Source organism: Otolemur garnettii, unplaced genomic scaffold, assembly GCF_000181295.1.
Source record: "Otolemur garnettii isolate 467f Iridium unplaced genomic scaffold, OtoGar3 scaffold00089, whole genome shotgun sequence".
In the NCBI taxonomy this organism is placed as follows: Eukaryota; Metazoa; Chordata; class Mammalia; order Primates; family Galagidae; genus Otolemur; species Otolemur garnettii.
In genome coordinates this window covers 437,908-456,511 of record NW_003852484.1, presented here as the reverse complement: position 1 = coordinate 456,511, position 18,604 = coordinate 437,908, and the positions used below count along the sequence as shown (strand labels likewise).

The 18,604-nt window shown below is 37.7% G+C and overlaps 1 protein-coding gene and 1 pseudogene across 2 annotated transcripts in view; one reads left to right on the top strand and one right to left on the bottom strand.

The window, feature by feature from the left end:
• Nucleotides 1-18,604, bottom strand: part of ZNF148 (zinc finger protein 148) — a 172,658-nt gene that overhangs the window by 81,493 nt on the left and 72,561 nt on the right. The gene's annotated exons all lie outside the window — the stretch shown is intronic.
• On the top strand, nucleotides 9,807-10,221 carry LOC100954328 (annotated as a pseudogene). The gene has a single exon (XR_001161505.2). The product of XR_001161505.2 is annotated as a cytochrome c, somatic pseudogene (transcript).

The window sequence follows — 18,604 nt, the reverse complement described above, 5'->3', positions numbered from 1 at the left end:
GCGCAACAGAGCAAGTCTCTGTCTCAAAAAAAAAAAAAAAAATTATAAGCTAGAACTGTGATGGTGCACACCTATAATCCCAGCACTTTGGGAAGCCAAAGCAGGAGAATCACTTGAGATCAGGCATTCCAGAACAGCCTGGATCACATAGTAAGACCTCATATCCACCCCCACCCCCCCAAAATTACTACTAACACACTAGGTTCCTAAAAGAAAAAATATCTTTAAACGTTATATGCTACCATGCAGTGAGTTTCATTGTTATTTATTATAAGTAAAACTTAAATTTCTCAGGTTTACTTTCTAATATGGTAAATATCGATATATAATCAACATAAGCAATAGCCCTTTAGAGACCATGTCTCTACCAAAACAAAAAAAGAACCAGAGTTCTTTGGCAACTGGTGGAACTCAGAGCTGAGACAAGTAAAAACATAAGACGATCTTGGAAAATCATGGTGGCAGAAGCTAAAGTACTCAAAAAAGGATTATAATATGTCAAAGAACATGACAGCCAGCCTGAATGAACACCTAATGGCCAAAGGTAGAACAATATGAGCACGAAACTAAGCAATGATAGTGGTGGATTATAACCTATAGAATAAAATGAATATCCATGGATAAAAAATTGAGATAACACCCAGAAGACAAAAAATCCTTTTATCATAAGGACATTTGCACTAGACTATTTATCGCAGCTCAATTTATAATCGCCAAAATGTAGAAACAATCTAAATGTCCACTAACCCAGGAATGGAGCTGTCGTAAATGCACACCATGGAATACTAGCCATCCATTTAAAAAGATGGAGACTTTATATCCTTTGTATTAACCTGGATTGAATTGGAACATATTCTTCATATCTCTTGGGGGCGAGACACAATTATAAGAGGGACTTTCTCTCTCTAACAAATGCAATCAGTGTGTAACCTAATTTCTTTCTACCCTCAATGAATCACAAACAATAAAAAGGAAAAAAAATTAAGACAGTTAAAGTAAAAATAGAGAAGAAACAACTACAATCAACATAAATACAGAAGGAATAAGGAAAATACAAAATCACAATTAGACAAACACCACAGTAATAACTATTACAGGCAAGGTGTACCAAATGAATACTAAAATTAAAATCAGTGGGCAAAAAATTTCAGAAACAGGATATTTATAACAATCACAAAGTATCTCCTCCAAGATACCAGTCAATTAAAAAGGAAAAAATTATAACTTTACAGTGGGGCAACATGGCAGTAAGGAAGAATCAAGGTCAGTATCACCAGTTATAAGGTATATTCACATTACATCCCCTGATATGCTGCCATGAGAACACAACAACACATCCGTGAGGTTGTCAAAATGCAGAGCTTCAGTATAACCATGAGAAAACATCAGAAAACTCAAATTGAGAGACAATCTCAAAATAACTGACCAGCTCAGTTATTAAGCTCTTCTATGACCTTGATAACTCAAAGGTCATGGGTCATAGAAGAGCTTAACAACTGAGCTGGTCAGTTATTTTGGGATATCAAGTTATCAAGGTCATAAAAGATAAGGAAAAGTCTAACCAAGTGGCACATGTTGGAGGAGACTAAGAAGATAGAATAACTAACTGAAACGTGGATCCTGAACTGAATTCTCAGACAGAAAAAGGACATTGGGGAGGGGGTGGGGGAGGGGAGGGGAGAGGGGCGGATGGGTGGTGGAAGGGTGACTGGAAAGATCACCTATATGGTCTGTCTAACAAGGGTACAAGTGAACTTTTCTAGAATTAGAGTATAAATGTTTTAACACAATAACTAAGTAAATGACACAAAGTCTATTTTAACGAGTTTGATGAAAATATTTCAAATTGTGTATGAAAATACTACACTGTACTACACTGTACCCCATGTTTGCATTAATGTATACAGCTATCATTTAATAATAATAAAAAAAAGAAAAAGGACATTATGGGGAAAACAGATGGAATTCAAAATAAGTTCTATTGTAAACTTAAAACGTGATTTTTTTTGGTGGATTAGGCAATTCTCAAGTGCGAACTTTGTAGACTACAACACTGTTTCACAATATCACATAAAATAAATATACATATGCTCTCACTATTTTTACACATGCATGGCTTTGGTTTTACGGCAGTGCGGGGATTCCAATGTGTTATTGTCTAAGAGCAGTCAAATTGACAACATCAGATGTTACATGTGCTCATGATGACTTAGAGAGGCAGTGATTATCAATAATATTTCAACCTACCATTGCAATGATAGGCACATAATGTTTAGAAGTCAGGAAACCATTCTTATTTGACAATTAAGGGCACTCCCACGTGGCAACACTGCACTTTACAATCAGCCCTCCACTGTGCCCTGCATCAGCAGCTGAGATGTCAAAGGACCTAAACCTTGCTTTCTATTTTCTTCTCAACTAAATTTCATAAGAAAGTATAGTACCTTATTTGTGATTATTTTTTTAAACCCAGCATGGCAACACTGCACCTTACAATCAGCCCTCCTCCTTGCCCTGCATCAGCAGCTGAGATGTCAAAGGGCCTAAATCTTGCTATTATCTTGTCAACTAAATTTCATAAGAAAGTAAGTATAGTACCTTATTTGTGATTATTTTTTTAAACCCAGCATGGCATCTACAACATCTCAAAAGAAAACAGAGCCCAAAAAAGAAAAATTACAGATGAAGGAAGACTGTTCAATGAAAAGTAGACAGGTGAGTTATGTTTTTGTCAAGGCAAATAGTAAGGCACTCTGCTTAATTTGTAGGGAATTTGTGCAAGTTTTCAAAAACTATACTTTGAAAAGGGCTTATATGCAAAAACATGTTGCCAAAGTCAATATATATAAATGACTGTATCATTAAAAACAAAACAGCAGAAGTGAGAAAAAGTCTGTCTTCTCATCAAAAAAAATTATTTAGAAATTACAACTCACACTAGATTCTACTGTAAAAGCTAGTTATATGTGAGCATATTTAACAGTAAAAATATCACAACCATTTACGGATGGTTAAGTTTATTAAGCAAGGTATGGAAAGCATGCCAGATATAATTTGTCCTGGAAAGGGGGAGAATATTTCTAAAATCAGTTTGTCTCACCAGACAACAGCCAAGTGAATTGAAGAAGCTGGAAAATCTATTGAAAGAAATTTGAAGAGTAACACTGCTAATTCTAATTTTATGCTTTGGTGATAGATGACAGCATTGAAACTAAAAATACAGCTCAATTTGCCATTTTTATTAGTAGTATTGAGAACATATATAATGTCACTGAAGACATGGCTTCTGTAGTGCCATTAAAAGACACAACTAAGTCAAGAGATTTATATGAAGCAGTAAAAAATGTTAAAGTGATTTTCTTTGTCAATTGTCAACACTATCTGGTGTCCTAGTGATAGTAAGCAAAAGAGACTTGTAAACTAGTAGAACATGATGCAATTGCTGCCCAAAGTTCACATTTGCTAAAGTATCACTGCACAGCCACATCAAGAAAATGTATGTGCAAAAGCTTTAAAAATGGATAACATCATGCAAATCATCATCGAAATTGTGAATTTCAGGTTCAGCACTTGTAGCACAGTGGTTACAACACCAGCCACATACACTGAAGCTGGTGGGTTCAAACCCAACCCGGGCCAGGTAAACAACAATGACAACTGCAACAAAAAATAGCTGGGCATTAAGGCAAGAGAATCACTTAAGCCCAAGAGTCAGAGGTTGCTCTGAGCTATGATGCCATAGCACTCTACCAAGGGTGACATAGTGAGACTATCGCTAAAAAAATAAATAAATAAATAAATAAATAAATAATGAATTTCAGGGCCAAGGGACTGAATCTTTGCCTATTTTAGGAATTTCTTAAAAGTACTGATCCTAACTATGATGCCATTATTTACTTTTTGGAAGTAATACGGGTAAGTTAAGGCCATTAGTTAAAAAGATTTTTTACTTAAATCATAGCTTGGTACATTAATGCAGTCATGGGGTACAGTGTGCTGGTTCTGTAAGTTAAAAAGATTTTATAATTTGCAACATAAAATTGCTAAGTCATTTATGGTTTCAAACACCAAATTTGTGCCAGTACTTGACAATGAAAACTGCCTTACAGATTTAGCATTTTCAGTAGATTTAATCATTCATTTACACCAATTAATTGTCTTCAAGGTGAAAAAGAACTTACCAATACAATGTTTCTAACCACAACAGTATTTCAAATGAAACTGAAATTATAGCCAACTTAAATTAAGGCAAACCATTTTATGCATTTTGACACATTGGATAAACACAATCCTATGAATATCAAAAAATATGCAGGCATGCTTTTCAATTTGACACAATAATTTGAAAACAGATTTTAAGATTTCCAGAAAAATAATAAATATTTTGGTGCCCTTGTGACTCCATTTTCAGTCAACATAAATATGTTACCTGCTTATTTTCAAATGAACACGTATAGCTGCAATCTGGAATTCAACTTAAAGAAAAATCTGATCATGTCTCTTTATTGGACTTTTATAGGTCCTATCTTCCCAGAGACAAATATCCTTCCCTTCACAATTACACTTTATTCATGTCACCACTCTTTGGCAGCACCTACATTTGTAAGCAACTATTTCTGAAAATGAAGCACATTAAAAGTATAATGAGAGCCAAAATTATCTGATGAACAACCTGAGAACTCACTAAGAATTGCTATTACATCCATGGAACCAGATATTGATGCATTAGTTTCTCAAATAGTGCCAACTATCCAACTAATTTTATGTTGCTCTCTTTTATGACAAAATATCAAAAAAAAAAAAGACAATATTAGTAATCATAAACTTGAGACCTGCTTAATGATTTTTAAAAGACTCCCTGAACATGGCATTATTAGGACTATCACGTGAGGACGTTTTTCCTTATCTGTGGCAGCAGATATCATGAAAATTATGCATGGCCATGTTTTTTTATTTTGCTCATCAGCTTTCATTAATGTTTATGTATATACGTTGTAGCCCAAGAAAACTCTTTGTCCAATGTGCAGCCAAGAAGCCAAAAGGTTGGACACTCTGTTTTATGTGCAGTCTACTACTTCTCCAACTTTAAGTCTAAAATTATTTCAAAATAAAAAGCTGAATTGTTCTAGACTCTCACTTTTCTAATTACAAAAATCTTCAACGTTTACTGGCATTGTGCAATTTTGTGATCCTCTTTCCTCACCACAGTAAACTAAGATTTATCTAGCATTTACTAGGTTTCAGGCACTGTGCTGTAGCTATAAAAACAATGGATGGTGATGATACATGGTCTCTAGCCTGTACAGTCTATTGCATTTAGACCTACAGGAACCATCTCCTAAGTATCTCCATCCTATTTTAAAAATAAAAAAAGTAAAGCCCTAAAAGGTTAAAGTTATTTGCCTAAAAACTATGAATTAAGAGAGAGAGAAAGCCAAAATTTGAACCCAAGTCCTCCAAATCCAGTGACTGAGATCTTTCTTAACTACTGCAATCTGACATTTACATTATTATATTTATATACATGCACAGTATAATATTACATAAATTCTTATCCTGTTACCAATAAGGAACCTAAAACTCCAGGGAAAGATGTATCATGCCTAAGCTAGTAAGTGTCAAAACTAGACTTCAAACCCAAATCTGATCACTTTCAATCCAGTGCTATTTCCATTTCTATAATTGCTTTTTAGTAAATCTAAATTACACAAATTTAAAAATGTTTTTTGTACATATTGCATTTTTCCATACATAAATTATAATTTACTTTCTTCTATAATATGAAACAAATTTTTAATGGCCCTAGAATGTTTAATGGATACTACACCAAAAGGAAAAGATACTTATAAATTAAAAAGCAGAAGTGGGCTGGGCATGGTGGCTCATCTCTGCAATCCTAACATTCTGGGAAGATGAGACTGGAGGTTCCCTTGAGCTAAGGGGTTCAAGACTAGCCTGAGCAAAAGCAAGACCCTGTCTCTACTAAAAAGAAAAACATTAGCCAGGCATTGTGGTAGGTTCCTAAACTACCAGGTACTCGGGAGGTTGAAGTAGGAAGATCACTTAAACCCAGAAGTTTGAGGTTGCTGTAAATAAGGCTGACACCACAGCACTCTACCCTGGACAGGGGAAAAAAAAAGTCAATTCTGCATTTGATCCTAATCCATACATGCTCTGCCCTTTTATGCTCTCTTACAACCTTCCTCCACTATCTGTTCCTGTCCAAGCTCTGAATGCCCAGTTCCTTCGACCATTGCTCCCATGCCTTCCAGATCCTTTCCCCACCTGAGCTGATCTTGCCTAGAAGCCTCTGGTTTGGAAGAGCCATCTCAAAACTTAGCAGCCACGGACAGCGCCTATAAATCAGTGAGTAGGGCACCAGCCCCATATACCGAGGGTGGCAGGTTCAAACTGGCCACGGCCAAACTGCAACCAAAAAATAGCCAGGCAGGCGCCTGTAGTCCCAACTACTCGGGAGGCTGAGGCAAGACAATCACTTAAGCCCAGGAGTTGGAGGTTGCTATGAGCTGTGTGATGCCATGGCACTCTACCAAGGGTGATAAAGGGAGGCTCTGTCTCTACAAAAAAAAAAAAAAGAAAAGCCTTGGGGGTTTACATGATCCTTCTCAAAATTTAGCAGCTGCAATGAGGTATGGCCCTCCAGGGGTCAGTGCAGCTTACAAGCAGGGCACAGGACAGCTACTGGTGCTTACACTCTGCACCCCTAGGCCCCTCTCAGTTCCTGTCCACAGGCTGATGTCACCACTGCAGGAACTTGAGTGTCTTCATTATCTCCCTTGTTTATCACATAATTCTCCTATTCTTGATTCACAATCTATGTACATATGCATGCGCGTGTGTAAATATGCAGAGACAGAGGAGACCCAGGACGATTCTCTCTCATTCCCCACCTACTCCAAGGCCAGTGTTAGTTATCCTTCTGCTGCTGTGTTTGCTAGGTGGGATGACTTGAATGGCAGCTCCCTGTGAGGTCTAATTCCTAGTTAAGGCTCAGCAGTGGCTGGAGGACATCCACCTCTTCCTTCCACCTGTGGCAGCCCCAGGAAAACAAAGAAAGGCATCATGTCCTCCAATTAGGGACTTAACAAAGATAGGCCAGATGTGATGGTTCATGCTTATAATTCCAGTACTTTGGGAGGCCAAAGTAAGAGGATCACATGAGTTCAGGAGTTCCAGACCAGCCTGAATAAGAGCAAGATTCTGTATCTACTAAAACAAAAAAATTAGCCAGGCACTAAGGTGAGCACCTATAGTCCCAGCCACTCAGGAGGCTGAGGCAAGAGGACTGCTTGAGCCCATGAACTTGAAGATGCTGTGAGCTAGGCTAACATCATGGCACTCTAGCCTCAACAACAGTGTGAGACTCTGTCTCAAAAAAGGGCTGGAGGGGGAAGTGAGCAAACTATGAATGACTACCTTACTAACAAAAGGTCCCAATTGTCAATAAACATGAAAAAAATAGTTGATTTCGTTAGTTATCAATGAAAGAAAACTAAAAAGCATATTGCAATTCCACTATACAACCACTGAAATGGCTAAAATTAAAAGTAAAGGTAATACTAAATAGTAAGGATATGCAGCAATTATAAACTGACAAAATCAGTTAGAAAAACTTATGGCAGTTTAGTACTAAAGCTGAACATATACATACCCAGCAAATTCAATTCTAAGTATATAACCAACAGAATACATGCACCACAAGGCACATCCAAAAATAGTCACAGCAGCACTTTTCATGACAGACATTATCTAGAAACAATCTAAATGTCCACTATAACTGGAATGAATGTTATTCACACAACCAATAATTCTATAGAAATGAGAATACTACTACAAGAATAACATGGATATACCTAATAAACAATGTAAAACAAAGAAACCAGACACACATAGTGCATATGATTCTGTTTATTTAGAATTCAAAATTAGGTAAAACTAATAGACTGTAATAAATGTGTTGGGGTAGTGGTTGCCTTTAGGAATTAGAGGAGGGCTGTGACTTAAAAGGGATAGAATAGGAGGGTCTCTGGGATGCTAGTAATGTTCCATGAGATGTTCACTTTTCAGAAAATTCATCAAAAAGTATACTTAAAATTTGTGTACTTTTCTGCATGATTTTACATTTCAATAAAGACACAGACCTAAGGAAATAATGCTACAAATGTGCATAATCAAACACACACACAAGCATGTTCTTTTCATCATTATTTCATTCAAACATATGCACCTAATAATACGATAAATGTCAACTAATAGGAGAGTGATTAAACAAATTATGGCATACCATTAATAAGTCACTAAAATAAATAAGGCAATACATGTATAACATGAAAATCTCTACAAGACAGGTCATTAAGTGAATAACGCAAATTTCAAGACCAGGAACAGAGGCTCACACCTATAATCCTAATACTCTGACAGGCCAAGGGGAATGGACTGCTTGAGCTCAAAAGTCAAGACAAGCCTGAGCAAGAGTGAGACCCCATCTCTGAAAATACCTGGGCGTTGTGGCAGGCGCCTATAGTCCCAGCTACTTGGGAGCCTTGAGCCCAAGAGTTTGAGGTTGATATGAGCTATGATGCCACAGCACTCTACGGAGGGCAAAAAAGTGAGACTATCCCCCCCCACAAAAAAAGCAAATTTCAAATGCATATAAATAGCATTATCCAATTTGTATAAAACAAAGTAATTTGTACTAATATATATGTTTACATGAAATGGGTATATATTATGTGCCCAAAACATACTGTATAGATACAAATACATGTAAACATATCCAATATGTTTATGATTCTAAAAACTTCTAGAAAGATATCAATATTGGTAGTTATCTCTTTGGAATTAGGTCAGAAACAAAGAAATTTTACTTACTATTCTCTCCTACATCATTTGAATTTTCATGATGATTATGCAGTTCTTTTATAATAAATTACATCACACAGTTAAGAAAAGTAGACACATGGCTCGGCGCCTGTGGCTCAATCGGCTAAGGCGCCAGCCACATACACCTAAGGTGGCGGGTTCAAATTCCCAGCCCAGGCCCGCCAAACAACGATGGCTGCAACCAAAAAATGGCCGTCGCTGTGGTTGGCGCCTGTAGTCCCAGCTACTTGGGAGGCGGAGGCAGGAGACTCGCTTGAGCCCAGGAGTTGGAGGTTGCTGGGAGCTGTGAAGCCATGGCACTCTACCCAGGGGGATAGCTTGAGGCTCCGTCTCAAAAAAAAAAAAAAAAGAAAAGTAGACATCTCTAAAACTGGTCTAGCTGAGCTGGCCCTGTCACATCATTGTCCTGAAAGATTCCCAATTTGTGCAGTATTGACCTAAGAGGGTAACTCATTCAGAACCACTGTTGCACAATTCCAGATCAAGCAATTAGACATTAAAGCTCAAACAGAACTATACTAAGGAGTGTTCAAAGAAAGGCTATGTTATTAAACTTATGAACAAATAAATCTTCTATTAACAATGTACGTCCACCTGAGGGTCAAACAACTTTAAGAACTGGGGAGAATAATACAAAATAGACCGTGCTGTATTATTCCTAAATAATACACTAGAAAAGATATTCTGATTCATCTACTTACCAGGTGAGTTGAAGTTAGTAGCATAACTCTCACCAGGAAAGACTATGAAAGATTACCCAATCCAGGCTTTCTGCTCAAATACTGATTCCTATTAGATAAGACACTTTTTATAAGAGTCATGCAGCACAAAGGTTAAGTCATGTGAAAAAACTAGAATGTTAGTTACCATATAGTCTCCTTAAAATAAGTTCAATCGAGAGAGCAGGACGTCCGGCTTCCAGCTCGGAACTTTGGTACTGTCAGCAACCAAACAGCGAATTAAATATGGGTGATACTGAGAAAGGCAAGAAGATTTTTGTTCAGAAGTGTGCCCAGTGCCATACTGTGGAAAAAAGAGGCAAGCACAAGACTGGGCCAAATCTCCATGGCCTCTTTGGGAGGAAGACAGGTCAGGCTGCTGGCTTCTCTTACACAGATGCCAATAAGAACAAAGGCATAACCTGGGGAGAGGATACACTGATGGAGTATTTGGAGAATCCCAAGAAGTACATCCCTGGAACAAAAATGATCTTCGCTGGCATTAAGAAGAAGGGAGAAAGGGCAGACTTGATAGCTTATCTCAAAAAAGCTACAAATGAGTAATAGTTGGCCATTGCCTTATTTATTACAAAAAAATATATAAATAAATAGAATAAAATAAGTTCAATCTATATCCAAAGCGAGATTCAGAGAGTATGCTGAAGTAAAAAGGATCTGAATTTTTTTTTTTTTTTTGAAACAGAGTCTCACTTTGTGGCCCCTAGTAGAGTGCTATAGCGCCATAGCTCATAGCAACATCTAACTCTTGGGCTCAAGCGATTCTCTTGCCTCAGCCTCCTGAGTAGCTAGGACTACAGACACCCACCACAACGCCCAGTTGTTTTTAGAGGTAGGGGTCCCGCTCTAGCTCAGGCCTGTCTCGAACTTATGAGCTCAGGCAATTCACCTACCTCGGCCTCCCAAAGTGCTGGGATTACAGCCATGAGCCACCACACCCAGCCCTGAATGCTTTAAAAAAAAAGAAAAATCACCTCTTGAAACATACAGGCCGAATAAAAGCCAATGCAATCACATCAAAAGATAAGGACCCAGGGCGGCATCTGTGGCTCAGTGAGTAAGGCACCAACCCCATATACCAAGGGTGGTGGGTTCAAACCCAGTCCCAGCCAAACTGCAACAAAAAAATAGCTTGGCATTGTGGGGGGTGCCTGTAGTCCCAGCTACTCTGGAGGCTGAGGCAAGAGAATCACCTAAGCCCAGGAGCTGGAGGTTGCTGTGAGCTGTGACGCCATGGCACTCTACCAAGGGTGACAAAGTGAGACTCTGTCTCTAAAAACATAATAAATAAATTAAAAAGATAAAGACCCAGCAGACAGTGAGAAGAGAACTACTGAATCCCAGAAATGAACTTTAAAAGAAATGCAATGGTAATAAGAATTGGGTACAATTCATAAATGACTTTGGAAAGATATACAATGTCATTAATAACAAATTGGGAGTTAGCCAAAGAGAGGAAGCAGCATATTCTGCCAAAGGCTATTTAAGCAAACAAAGGCAAATGGATTTGTCACCTTCCAGATGATTCTGAAAGATCATTTGTCACAATAAATGCAATCCCATTCTTCAATTAAAGCAGAATACAAAATGTGTGGCAAAAATGATATTGTAAAGCCACTGAAACAGGTAAGATGATTCCTTTTTCTCTCTTAATTGGAAGGAAGAAGTTACAAAGCCCTAGCATCCATATATTAGGTTTTTATTGAGTGGTACTTGAGAGACATGGGAGAATTAGCTATACCATCCTTCTTAGCCTAATAATAGGATTCAAGGAAATTTAAAAATAAACAAACAAAAAAACAGAGGTCTTATACCAATGGCCAAACATATTTTGTCTCTTAGGCCATTAAACAATCATAAATACAAAATGCATAAATGTAGCAATTTTATTCATGCTGCTTTATAGCACAAAAATTGATGACTAAAATAAAACGCTAAACAAATGCTGAAGCATATTTTTTCAAGACTTATACATACCTAAAATATTTTATTACATCATTACATGACTAGAATATGATCTTTTAGATAGCCCCTAATGTATAACACTCTTCACTCCTTGCATATGATACAATGGAATAGTTTTCTAGGAGGCAAATGTAGTATCAACCACTGTGAATTATAATTTTGTTAATATAGAACGTAAGTCTTTCCTCTTAACGTGCTTGCCATCAAACTGGAAAAATAAAGACCATAAAAATTTATGATCTCCTAAATCCTCCTGAATGGATTTGAGAGAAATAAAAAGGATTAAGTTAAATGGGTTTTTTTTAATAATTTCAGAAATAAATATAGTTTCTAACTTGAGAGGCTTTCTGGTACAGCGTTATCTAATAAAACATTCTGCAATAATGAAAATATTCTTTATCTATGCTGTCTGATACAAAAACCATTAGCCACCACATGTGGCTACTGAGGACTTGAAATGTCACAAGTATGACTAAGGAACTGAAAAATTAGTGTTATTAAATTTTAAATATCTAGTATATGAGAAAATTAAAGTCCTAATCAGTAAACTGTAGACACTGAAAAGTTGGCCTATACTTTACTATCAAAAATGCATAGGGGCCGGCTCGGCACCCATAGCACAGTGGTTATGGTGCCAGTCACACACTTTGAGGCTGGTGGGTGTGAACCCGGCCAGGACCAGATGAACAACAATGACATCTGTAACAAAAAAAATAGTTGGGCATTGTGGCAGGTGCCTATAGTCCCAGCTACTTGGGAGGCTGAAGCAATAGACTCACTTAAGCCTAAGAGTTAGAAGTTGCTGTGAGCTGTGACAACACGGCACTCTCCCAAAAGTAACATTGTGAGGCTCAGTCTCAATTAAAAAAAAAAAAAAAAAACAAAGACCATTAACATGTCAAATATGAATTTTTAAAAGACTTAAGCAAAATCTAGGAAAAAAGTGAATGAAAGCCTATTAGCTTAAGTTTCTACACATTTGGAGATCTGGATCATATTGTTCTAGGTCAATGTCTTCTCTTTAATTCAAAAATGTATTTTCATTGTCCCAAGACCTGTTTTTAACCTCTCTGCCTTATCAACAGGAACACAAAATAAGAGGTAATTTTGCCGGTCTGTTATGTTTTACCATAAAACAATGTCATACAAATCTAAATAAATTCTGCCCATCTGGTATATGATACAACTTTTCATTGACTCATTTTCAGAATGGACTTAAATTTATTGTTATATATTAGGAGTAACAAGACCTAAACATGGGTTACTACAGAAATGAAATATCAAGCAAACACTGAAGAAATTTTAGATAATGAACTCAGAAAAGTTCAAAATATGCTAAGTGAAAAGAAGACATAAAAAGCAAAACAATCCTTTATATAGTATGCATGTCAAAAAAGCATAAAGCACATATACCAAAATGTTAAGAGTGATTATATCAGGCTGAGTACGGGCTCACACCTGTAATCCTAGCACTCTGGGAGGTCAAGACAGGTGGATTGCTTGAGCTCAGGAGCTCAAGCCTGAGCAGGAATAAGGCCCTGTCTCTACCAAAAATAGAAAACGTAACTGGGCATTGTAGCTGGTGCCTGTAATCCCAGTTACTTGGGAGGCTGAGGCAAGAGGATCACTTGAGGCTAAGAGTTTGAGGTTGCTATGAGGTATGATGATGCCACAGCACTCTACCCAAGGCAAGAGAATGAGATCTTGTCTCCAAAAAAAAAAAAAAAAGAGTGATTATATCTGGTAATAGAAGAAGGGCTAGGTATTATTCATTCTGGAAATGCAACACTTATGTTCACACAAAACCTGCACACCAGTGCTCACAGAAGCTTTATTTGTAATAGCCAAAATGTGAAAACAACCAAATGTCCATAGATAAGTGAATGGTCAAACCATGGTACATCCATACTATGGAATGCTACTCCATAAAAAAAAAAAGAAAAAAAGAAACAAATCACTGAATATACAACAACGTGGATGGCTCTCAAAAATATTATACTGAGTGAAAAAAATCAATTTCAAAAGGTTACATACTCTTGAATCCACTGGTATAACATTCTCAAAATGACAAAATTATAGAGACAGACAACAAATTAGGGGTAGTTGGGGGTTAGGAATGGTGGAGGCAAAGAGAAGAGGTGTGACTATAAAAGGGTAAACCTAGGTGGAGCTTTGTCATGATGGCTTATTCTGTATCTTTTTTTTTTTGAGACAGAGTTTTTCCTTTTTACCCTCAGTAGAGTGCTGTCACATCACAGCTCACAGCAACCTCAAACTCTTGGGCTTAAGTGATTCTCTTGCCTCAGCCTCCCAAGTAATTGGGACTACAGGCACCTGCCACAACACCTGGCTATTTTCTCAGGCTGGACTTAAACTGGTGAGCTCAGGCAATCTACCCACCTCGGTCTCCCAGAGTGCTAGGATTACAGATGTGAGCCACCATGCCTGGACGTATTCTGTATCTTGACTGCATTGGTGATTGATTACACAAATCTACACTTGATAAAGTACTCAACATTGGATATATTATAGTAATGTCAGTTGCTTGATTTTGACATTTCATTATAGTTATACAAAATATAACCACTGGGGAAAACTGGGTGGAGGGTACATGGAACCAAATAAAAAGTTTTTTAAAAAGTAAAAAGAGTACTCAAAGACTGATAGGACACATCAAGAATACAGAGGCTCCTGTCAGCCAAATCTTAAACTCAGCACTAAAATAATCATGGTAAAAAATAAAATAAAATAAAATAAATAAAGTAAAATAATCATGGTAATTGATTTTAACCCAGCAATTTTAACCCAGTGCACTCGAAATCCATATTGATACATATTAATTAATAAATTTTAAAATGTGATAAGGAATGAAATTAACTTTACAGTGGTGAAGACTAGCAGATATCACTTGATTTAAAGTGAACCATTAGGGCGGCACCTGTGGCTCAGCAAGTAGGGTGCCAGCCCCATATACCAAAGGTGGCGGGTTCAAACCCAGCCCTGGCCAAACTGCAACAAAAAAATAACTGGGTGTTGTGGCAGGCACCTGTGGTCCCAGCTACTTGGGAGGTTGAGGCAAGAGAATCACCTAAACTCAGGAGTTGGAAGTTGCTGGGAGCTATGACACTACAGCACTCTACCACAGGCAATAAAGTTGAGACTCTGTCTCTAAAAATATAAAAAATAAAATGAACTATCATCAGAATAGAATAAATAAAAATCATGTATTGCCTATTGGAAGGCAATGGGTAAAAAAATGCAGCATTACTTGTATGATACTCCTGCCAGATTCTTTACTAAAATTTCATAAGGAGGGGGAAAAAATCAGATAACCCCAAACTGAGGGCCATTCTACAAAATAAATGAAAAATGTATATTCAAGGGCCAGGCACAGTGGCTCATGCCTATAATCTCAGGCACTCTGGAAGGCCGGGGTAGGCAGATTGCTTGAACTCAGGAGTTCAAGACCAGCCTGAGTAAGAGCGAGATCCTATCTCTAACAATAGCCAGGCATTGTGGCAGGTGCCTATAGGCCCAGCTACTCGGGAGGCTGAGGCAAGAGAATCACTTGAGCCCAAGAGTCTGAGGTTGCTGTGAGATACAACACCACGGCACTCAACCCCAGTGCAACTGAGTGAGATGATGCCTCAAAAGAAAAAAGAAAGAAAAATGTACATTCAAAATGTGAGACACTAACTCAAACTAATAAAAACTAAAGAGACATGACAATCAAACACAACGTATAATTTTGAACGGACACTTTCTGCAAACAAACTTGCTTTAACTATTAGAGGCTCCAATAGTCCTGTCAGTAACTGACAGATCAAGAAGATCAGTAAGTATATAAAGATATTCAAGAGAAAACCACAGATTAACATGAAAATATTAAATTTAGCAAACTGAATCCAAAAACAGAAAAGCTGACATATCATGACCAAGGGTGGTTTGTCCTAGGAATGCAAACACTGTTCAACATTTGATAATCAATGCAATTTACCATATTAAGAGAAAAAAAAGAGCATAACCATAGGATCATTTCAATACATACAGAAAAAGTATTTGAGTTAAAAGTATTTGAGTTCATTCATGCTTTAAAAAAATTTTTTTTCAGAAAAATAGGTAGGAAGAAAACATCTTCAGTCTAATAAACAGCATCTATGAAAAGCCTACACCCACCATTTTTGGGTTTTTTTTTTTTAGAGCCCGTGGCCAGCATAAACTTCTCTTGCCTTAGCTAGAGTGCAGTAGTGTCATCACAGCTCACTATAGCCTCAAAATCCTAGGCAAAACCTATCTTCCTACCTAACCCAGACAGGTGGGACTACCGGCACACACCACCACCTCACCAGGCTAATTTTTCTATTTCTTATGAGTTGAGGTCTTGTTATGGTGCCCCAGCTGGTTCTAAACTCTTTATCATAATGCTTTTTCTTTAAGACAGAGTCTTGCCTCAGATAGAGTGCAGTGGTGTAATCATAGCTCCTCACAACCTGAATTCTTGAGCTCAAGTGATCCTCCTGCCTTAGCCACTCAAGTACCTAGGACTACAGATGTATGCCACCATACCCAGCCAATCTTTTCTATTTTTAATAGAGAAAGGATCACGTTCTTGTTCAGGCTGGTCTCAAACTCCTGATCTCAAGCGATCTTCCCACCTCAGCCTCCCAGACTGTGAGGATTACACCTGGCCAGCATAATTCTTAATAGTGAAAGACTGAATGCAGGCTCCTTAAAATTGGGAACAAAATCAAGATTATCTACTCTGACCACTTCTATTCATCATTGTTCTATAGGTTCTAGTAGTGTAGTATGAAAAGAAAAAAAAAAAAAAAGACATTTCATATTGGAAAGTAAGAATTAAAACAGAGACAACAGGATGGCGCCTGTGACTCAAGGAGTAGGGCACCAGCCCCATACACCGGAGGTGGTGGGTTCAAGCCCAGCCCCAGCCAAAACTGCAAATAAATAAGTAAATAAAACATACAGACAATATATATGATAGTGAAAAAAATCTTCTATATCCTAGTAATGAACAATCAGAATTTGAAATTTAAAATATAACATTTTCAGGCAGTGCCTGTGCAGCACTAGGCTTAGTGGGTAGTGCCCCAGCCCCATATACCAAGGGTGGCAGGTCCAAACCCTGCCCTGGCCAAACCACAACAAAAATATAGCCAGGCGTTCTGGTGGGTGCCTGTAGTCCCAGCTGCTCAGGAGGCTAAGGCAAGAGAAATCACCTAGGCCCAGGAGTTGGAGGTTGCTATGAGCTGTGTGACAACATGGCACTCTACCAAGGGCGATAAAGTGAGACTCTGTCTCTACAAAAAAAAAAAAAAAAAAAATAGCATTTACAACAGCATCCAAAACATGAAATATTTAGGGGTAAATTTAACAAAATGTATTCAGTAACACTACATTGAAAACTACAGAACAATGCTAAAATAAACTAAAGAAAACCTAAATAAATGTGGAAATATACCGTGTTCATGAATTGGAAGGCACTATTATTTAGATGTTGGTTTTCATCAAATAAATACAGAAATCAATGCAATCCCAATGAAAACTCAGCTGACTCTATTATATAAGAAAATACAAGGGACCTAAAATAGCCACAACAGATTGGCAAAATAACAACAAAATTGGAGGACTTACACTACTTGATTTCAAGATTTAATATAAAAGGCACAGCAATAAAAACAGTGTGGTACTGACTGGGCATGGTTATACGACTGTAATCCTAGCACTTTGGAAGGCCACAACAGGAGGATCACTTTGAGGCCAGCAGTTTAAGACCAGCCTAGACAACATAGCCAGACTGTGACTCTACAAAAAATAAAAAAAGTACAAGCTACGCATGGTGGCTCACACCTATAGTCCCAGCTACTGGGAAGGCTGAGGTGTGAGGATCACTTAAGCCTAGGAGTTCAAGGCAGTGCACTATGACTGTGCCAATGCATTATAGTCTGGGCAACAGAACAAGAGCCTCTAAGAAAAAAAATTTTAACACAGAAAATTTTTAAAGCCAGGTGCAGTGGCTCATGCCTGTAATCCTAGCACTCTGGGAGGCCGAGACGGGTGGATTGCCTAAGCTCAGAAGTTCGAGACTAGCCTGAGCAAAAAGCTAGATCCCCGTCTCTATTAAAAACAGAAAAACTGAGGCAAGAAGATCACTTGAGCCCAAGAGTTGAAGGTTGCTGTGAGTCATGACACCATGGCACTCTACCCAGGGCAACCGCTTGAGACTCTGTCAATAAATAAATAAATAATAAATAAATAAATAATTTTTTTAAAAAACCCAGTGTAGTACTGATTTAAAGATAGGCAGATCAATAACAAAAACTCCCCAAAAGTAAGCTCCCCAAAAATGTACCAAAAGAAATGAAAAAAAACTTGTACAAAAATTTTCATAGTAAGGAATATGTGAGCCCAGGAACCTGAGGTTGCAGGGAGCTATAATAATACCACTGCACTCTAGCCCAGGTGATAAAAGTGACACCCTTCCTCCCATTAAAAAAGAGAATTCAGAGAAACTTCATTCAAAATGATTAAAAATAAGAGATAATGCAAATAACCATAAAAAGGAAAATGGATAAACAAACCTTAGGATGTTAAAATGATAGACTATTACCCAATAAGGAAAAGGAATGAACTACTGATACATTCAACCAACATAGATGAATCACAAAAACATTATACTATACAAAAGAAGCCAGACACTAGAGCATTACATGAAGCTTAAGGCACAACAGTAATCTATGAAGGAAAAAAATCAGAACAATTATTGTAGAGGAGACTGACTAGGAAGAGACACAAACAATTTTTCTAAAATAGGCCAGGCATGGTAGCTCACATCTATACTCCTAGCACTCTGGGAGGCCAACGTGGATAGAGAGACTGAATTCACTAGTTGGAGACCAGCCTAACCAACAGCAAGACCCCCATCTCTAAAAATAGCCAGGCATTGTGGTAGGCACCTATAGTCCCAGCTACTTGGGAGG